The 7,757-nt window shown below is 46.3% G+C and overlaps 1 protein-coding gene across 3 annotated transcripts in view; it reads right to left on the bottom strand.

The window, feature by feature from the left end:
• robo1 (roundabout, axon guidance receptor, homolog 1 (Drosophila)) overlaps positions 1–7,757 on the bottom strand; it is a 177,654-nt gene that overhangs the window by 154,549 nt on the left and 15,348 nt on the right. The window lies entirely within an intron of this gene.

The following is a 7,757-nucleotide window of genomic DNA, read 5'->3' as shown; positions in this document are numbered from 1 at the left end:
CTGTCCCAAGCATCTCAGAACCGGAGAAGCTGCACAAAGCGGCATTTTAAATTTAAGCCAATAATGATGTAACAAGCAACAGTGCCCATTTGGGCCCCAGCTTGCCTCTTTCCAGTCGGGGCTCGGCCACGCGGCTCGAACTGGCCGAAGTACAAGAGACGCATTTTGGTCAGCTAATGAGCTACTTTGCATCTTCGTCCTCCACGTCGAACTGCAGCTGCCGTATCGGTACCACATCGGTGCAGTAGGTAATATTTGTTCGTCCAAGCAATTCGTCTGAGCTTTGGAATAAACACAATAAAATTATAATGGAGCCTGCTCCAGAACAGCTGTAAACTCTCCTGTAAACTGAAGCTATAAGACAGATATTTCCTACAGTAGGAAAAAAAGGAGAGATTTATAAAAATCAGTTTAGGATCCACTGCTGATGGATACACTGCACTCCCAATCCCACAACACACCATGCAAATGCCTTGCGTAAGATCAGCATCAACGCCATCCGAGCAGTACTGGATATTAAATGGTGAGCAGCATATTTGTAGTTCCCCTGCATTATTACTTTGGTCAGATGAAAGATGTTATTGAAAGTAATGCTCTCACAGCGTAAAGTCCCCAAAAGCTCATCCCACTGACAAGTACTGACTCCAGACAACAGTACCGGCAAAGATAAAGGCTGCGGAACAGGCAGCGGCACAAGACTGATGAAGGCGGATAATGCCGCGCCTGTTTTTCATTTCCTAAAAGCCATTCCAATTCCAAGCCAAAGACTATCCTTCTCTATACTAAAGAGCTGCAGAGAATGCAAAAAACAACCCCATGGAATCCGCGGAAGTTCCAATGCTCTGGCGCTGTTGAGAAGGAAAATGGAAAAGTTGGTTCCCTCCTCTATGACGTCGTATAATGAATCTTCTTTTTTTTAAGGTTTGTTAAGTTTTTAATACATTTATTAAGCTGATTAAGTAGCAGGAATATTGAGTTTAAAACACAGAGAGAGCAAAAGAGACGTCCGGATAGTCCGTTTGCTGTCAGGGCACTTCAAGGAATTCTGTTATAACTGATTAATCTGATCTTTATGAATCCTGAAAGCAAAGGTAGGCACAGAGCTTTGCTAGCACTGCCGCAGTTGTGTTTGAGCTCCAGAAAGCAATAACAGACTTGAAAGGCATCTCCGGGACATACTGCACCGCACACAGAGACCTGGCAAAGGAACAAAATACAGACCTGGCAAATGGATTAATGAAGGGGAGCATTTAAGAGACTCTAACAAGGCCCACGTGCAAGGACAGAAATACCTAGAAAAAGCCCAAACTCCACAGCTGTATCATTTGCTCAGCTAAGCCGCCCCAAGCGCAGCTACGTGTGTGCAACCCTAACGCAAAAGTGGCAAACGTGGTCAGTAAACACTAGCAGGTCTTGGCTCGTTGGGCTCCATTCTGGCAATGCTCTCCTCTAGGTCCCCGGTCCGCCTTGTGCGACAATCAGTGCCTGTCCCGCCGGTGAACGGAGCCAGAGGGTACTGGGAACTGCTCCTCACCCTGACCGATCGCTTCTGCAGATGTGGGCTGTGGCTCTTGGTGTCGCATCCAAAAGGTTACGGAGACAAAAGGGCCGAGTGTCTCCCGTTTGAGGATGAGGGTCAACCACTCGAGGCCAGTGGTCGCCCGTTCGAGGCCTACGGTCGCCCGTTCGAGGCAGAGGGTCGCCCGTTTGAGTCTCTGCCCTGCGTCCATTTTCTCATGCAAAGTGCTCCCAGCTTCGCCTGGGGACTGAGAGGCCGCTGGTTCCTGGCCTCGCCTCGCCTCGCCGCGCCGCTGACTGACAAATGAAAGGACCAAAACCACCTTTCTCTCAAAAAAGAGGCAGTGACGCTACCTAGAGGATCTCCAATATCTCTCCTGAATGAAAAGGAAGGGCAATTCAATAGCTTCAAAAGCGATGCTAAATGCCACATTTCAAGGACCTTTATGGGGCGGCCTCGGCACGATTCTTCTCCTTCGTACCATCGCTCTCTAAAAGGATCTGTGCTCCAGCTATGACAAGACCTGAATTTTGATCCTGCAATCAGTGTCAGGTGATGCAGAGCCTCTCCGCGCCGCTATCATAATATCACGCGGGGAAACCACTCATTTGTCACCGCACACGGACGTTTTGTCTTAACATGCAGCATACCCTCCAGCTACAGACAGGTTTTAAATTAATATAAAGAGCATATAAGAAGAAAAATAACATAAAAGTGACTGAAAATGACTCATAAAAGTAACACTGGATGAGAGGCTCTCTGCAGTCGATCGTGATTTTCCTCAGTTGCACACAAATACACACACACGCAAAAGAAAACCCACAAAAAAAACAAAAAACATTGGGATTGTATCAAAGACTCTTTGCTCCTCTTAGAGACAGAAGACAGCCGGCATGACGGAAGGTTCCAGAGCCGCTGTTCCGCAAAGGAAGTGCAGTCGGGGAAGGCAGGATGCACGGCCGTGCTCATTCGGCTCCACGGCACGTCGCAGCATGGATTTCCAATCATGCACCTGTTCACTCTGACTACCACACCCGCCTCTTCGCCATTTGCACAGCGCAGCGCCTGCTCCAGACCAACCAAAAAAAAAAGTCCTTGAAAAAGGGTGAGATCCATGGAGGTGGAGAAGCTCTTTATAGCCCTTGTCTAAGAACTATGCCTGAAACAATGAATATTAACTGGAGAGAAATGGAACGGTTTCCCTGGGCCAACAAGTATCTCTTAATGAGTTCCGACAAGACTGGGGATTTGACTCCTGAAATTTTCAACAGCTTATTAATCAGAAAAGCAATGTGAATTCCAATTACCTCCCATCCCTTTCAAGTGCCTATTTGTGCATTAAATGAAGTGTTGCTATCTTGCTATGTTGTGTTGCTATGTAGTCATATTTTCTTCAAACACCTACTGTTGGTGCATCACGCATGATACCTGCAACTTGTGCACCATGTTTCTTACAGCTGTATAATTGTATTGGGGGGTGGGTGAGAGGGTGTTGAAGACAGGGTGTCACTGCGGGTGGTAATGGAGGTAGAAAAGAAGTCATACGGGGGCAGAACCTCCGCCCTGGGGCAGCTGCTGCCCCTGTGCCTAGGCTGGCTATGCTGGGACTGGTGTGTGTCATCTCACACCTGGAAATTGGTTTCATCCAGCGCGCAACTGTGCCGGGAGACAGGAGACAAGAAAACCAGTGCTGTGATTACACTTCAACCACATCCAGCCTTCATAAGCAATCACAAGGACAATATGTGATTCTTCCTTACCAAGATATATTTTGTTGGCTAAATTAAATTAAGGTTAAAGTACCTGACTAGTAATCAGGTTGCCAGTTCAAACCCCACCACTGCCAACTTGCCACTGTTGAGCCCCTGAGCAAGACCCTTAACCCTCAATTGCTCAAGTTGTGTTCAGTCAGAATGGTAAGTCGCTTTGGATAAAAGCATCAGCTAAATGCCATAAATATAAATTTGCATTGAGACAACATACCATCATTTACAGTGCAATATACTGAGTAACTGTGCGTAACAACACATTTATACTTACCTAATGAAAAACAGTATCAATACATACAGAATAAGAACATGAAAACAGAGTAGCAGTACTGTTACACACTTACTTAGTGCAACATTGTAATTAATGGTGTAGTTGCAATGCAGCAGTGGTGATATAAAATGATAGAGCTTCTCTGATCCTTTATCAATACACAGTCCCCTGTGTTTACAGAATATGTTACAATACTTACAATAAAAACCTTTTTTTTTTGTCCGTCAGTAGAAGTGGATAATGCATACCAAGCACATTGTCATAAACTGTGAAGAAAGTTATTACGAGTACCCAGAATAACCAGAGCGTGTGGGAGATAAACATTTGTTTGTGCTGTCAACCATTAAATGTAATGAATGTTCAACTGTCTCCATCCTCTCCTAGCAGGTCCACGGTGAAAGCCTTTCACACAAATTCCCTTCAGCTGCTTCACCACGTCTTACGTATTAGACGTTTTGTGCATTATGTACATGCTAATACCGGTTAATAACCCAGAACACGACTCCAAAAGTGTCCACCTGTAAGGTGAGGATAAAGATGGGTTTGTACAGTCTACAAATGAAATAACCATACACTGGGCCGTGGAGACACACACAGAGGCAAGACGCTGCTCCAAAACCTGGAGGACAAAGAACTATCGCTCAACACTTGACACTATACGGTTATCCTGAGACAAAATAAAATCCAGAGATCGGGGAAAGATTACCACTGGGGAGCGTGTGTGTGGAATGACAATGTCCTGTGTTCCAGAGCAGGAGACGCAGAGACTGAGAGAGAGGTATATAACACAGCACATATTAATTACCAAACGCTCTGTCCAAACACCCCCAGCCCACCAAGTCATGTGACTGATCTTAATTAGGGTCCTTGGAGGGACTTGGTTTTTTTGTTTAATACTAATTGTACGGCTCTTGATGCCTCGGAGCTAATATTCAATTGAGCGTGCCTTTCCATCCCTTTACTCCGATAGCCAGGACGACTGATCCAGACAGAGCTTCGCGTCTCCTTGGGAGAAAACTAACAAACGCAAAAAAAGGAGGGGAAGCGCCGTGTCGAAACGAAGCTTCCTCAAACAGACGCAATTACAAGGCAATTTTCCGGCGTGTTGTGCAGCGAGATATTGGAGGTGTCGCACCGGGAGGCCGGAGCTGAAGTAAGCCATGCCTACATCAACCATCTCTTTCTCATCTCATTCCTTCTCAGGACACCAGCAGCAGTTCCATCCTCCGCCGGTCCGGCAGGAACGGTTCAAATGTGTTTGGCCAAAGCTGGACTCGACTGACTCCAGTTCCTGTCTAAGAGGTTTGGTTAAAAAAAAAAAAAAAAGGTTTTTAGGGAGATCATTAAGCATGTGCCAAGCCAAATGCACACATAAAATAGGTCGCCGCAACGCAATTTAACATCTGGCCGAACTCTGAGAAAAGGCAACGCATCTGAGCTTCTGTGCATGATGATGTAACCCATATTACGGGAGTGGGGGATGTTGGGCCAGGGGGAGGGGGTGGGGGTGGAAAACACTCACTGACAAGCAGGTTGTGTGTGGCCGCAATCCAGTAACGCCATCGCTCGATTCGGTCAACCGACCCGCGATCATTACGACCGTTACGAACCCTTTGCCTCTACACAAATACATCATTACCGTGGCACCTCTGGGTTATGTGCAATCATATTTCCATATAAAGCAATCACGTGCGGATCGATACATTTACTGTAGGCAAACTTGCCGGAGTGACTACAGAGCAACCCCGTGACCGGAACCGTGTGGCTGAAAGCCACGCCCTCCGCACTGCAGAGAGTGAGTAACGTTTATAAGTGTTGTCAGCAGAATGCAGCCGAGGGGAATCCATTTGCCCTTCAGGCTGAGTCCCACCACCACCTGCTATTCAGTTCCTCTGCCGTCTCACGCAATTGGTTTTGTAATTTCGAAGAAAAAAAAAAAAGGTCATAGTGGCCCACAAGCTTAATTCAATATTCTTACAGTGCCGTAGCAACCACATGTTTAATCACTGCAGGTAGGAGCTTGACAGAGTGCCTGTAGGTGGCATGGAAGGGGTCCATATGCAGACCATAGTGCTGCTGTCAGCGACGTGTGGGCGATGAAGATGAGGATGATTCCATCCTGCAGCAGTTAGCGGCGCGACGGTGCCACTGAGCGTGCTGGCGGGGGGCTACAACAGCCCACGTTGCCCGCGCTCCACTCGAACAAGCTCAAAATCTAAAGTTCAGCTATCCTCCGCGTGGCTCGCTCTACGGGACTTTTTCCCACGGGGTTTTGAATATAGCTCCCTTTTCGATTAGGTGATCTGCCAATTCAAAATCCCCCTGAGGGGGAAAAAGTAGTGCGTGATGAAGAAAAGTATCAGAAGAGTTTAAGCTGCCTGCAACCCTAGTCTTCATTCAATAACCATCCCGCCATCCGAGTGATGCTATCATAACCCCAAATGCACAGGCTTCAGTGAAGATAACTGCAGTCTAGCAGAGCGGCTCAGCTACGCCCCACCATCAAGAGAAATCGCATAACCGAGTGAAAGAACCTGGTCGAAGTTGGCAGTCGTAATGGTGATGGTTTCGTTAGAACCCTAGACTATGGTTGTAGAAGCTCAAACTCAAGCTCAAAACTCTTTTTTTTTTTCAAAACCATTCTCATATTCTAGTGTTCATTTTATACACAGTAGTGCCATTACACACATCTACCAGTACTTAAATTAAGCCAGTATCTCAGTAAAACTGGTACAGTCAGTCACAGTACACTTGTGCATTGTTGGTTGTGTACACAGCTACGTTTCGGTGTTTTAAAGCACTGATTTTTTATTTGCTTCTTAGGATAATTACTATTTACACACCACGTACCACGTACACAGTGGCCCAAGGCTGCCCCGTTCATGGGTGAAGCTGGAATACTGGTTCCCAGCTCAGTGGCCGTAACATGGTGTCCCATCAGGCCGAGGGAACCGGAGTGGAAACGGGGCTCAGACTCGCTCATTAGCATTGTTACATGAAGCCCGAGCTATGGGTGTGTCCGCACAGGAGCCAACGCAGGCTGCGTTTGGAGGAAATGATTACCGACACCAACACACCCCCGCCTCGAACATCAAACCCGGCGCGCAGGGTGAACGCCGGCCCGACACGACAAGCAATTGTTTCCTTGGTGCAGGAGAAGGAATGGAGTGTGTGGGGAGGCACTGGAGGGAGATGGGAACAGAGGAGGTGGAGAGAGAGAGAAAGAGAGAGGGGGAGCAGGTAATAAAGGAGAGAGAGTGAATCTGAGAGCTATCACCCCGTCAACCATGAATTAGGGAAAATAAGATACGAAATAAAGATACCAATGAATAGATAGCAAGCTGAGAGTGATGGAGACAGAGTTCTTGTTCTAAACCTTGGAACTGCGTACCACGAGGCCGAGCTATGAACTAATGTGGTTTAAGGGCATTATTGAAAAGCTTTTAAAAGGCAATGTTAAAGATATATTTAAAATGGTAATGATCTTTAAAGACCTTGTTTAACACAGTAGTTCTTTGAATTAGATCTCAGAGACATAGCAGCCTTGGCACTAGATAAGCTCTCTAGAGCGTGTCTAGACATTGTCTATAAAAGCATTTTGCTAATTATGACTAGTGTGCAGCCGCTGGATACAACCCCCCCCCCCCCCCCCCCGATACGACCCTTTGGCATGTTGGTGTCAGCTATCTAAGTATTTAGCACTCATAATGAAGCAAATATGTTTAGTCTAAAAAAAAAGATTAATGACAACAGATATCAATGGGTGTGATGGAAATGATAAAAGCCGAATCCATAAGGCACAGGCCACACCTATTTACAGACGTCTAACTGTATTTATAAGGACCTGTCTGAATGCCTGCCCCATTTTTCAATCGTGCCAAATACATTTGTGATTCGCTAGACAAAAATTAACAATGTCCCTCAAAAAAACACTTATTCCCCAGCTCTGGGAATCTAGATGATATTGTATTGCCTGAAATTCAAGTCTGCCAAGGATATCCAGCTAACAGGACTGACCTGCTCATCATGCGCCTTATGTTTACTGTCTACTATAAATAAGACTGGGAGGCCTTTTGATTTCTCCTTAAGTGGTGTCAGTCACACAAACAGATAGCTCATTTGAGAAGATGGTGTAGCACTTAACACAGAGATAAGCTTGCCTTTGAAATGAATGGACCAGAGGACACAGCCACCATTA

This window comes from Electrophorus electricus, chromosome 17, assembly GCF_041902795.1.
Source record: "Electrophorus electricus isolate QZ-2024a chromosome 17, ASM4190279v1, whole genome shotgun sequence".
Classification (NCBI taxonomy): domain Eukaryota; kingdom Metazoa; phylum Chordata; class Actinopteri; order Gymnotiformes; family Gymnotidae; genus Electrophorus; species Electrophorus electricus.
This window is presented reverse-complemented; position numbering and strand designations above follow the sequence as displayed.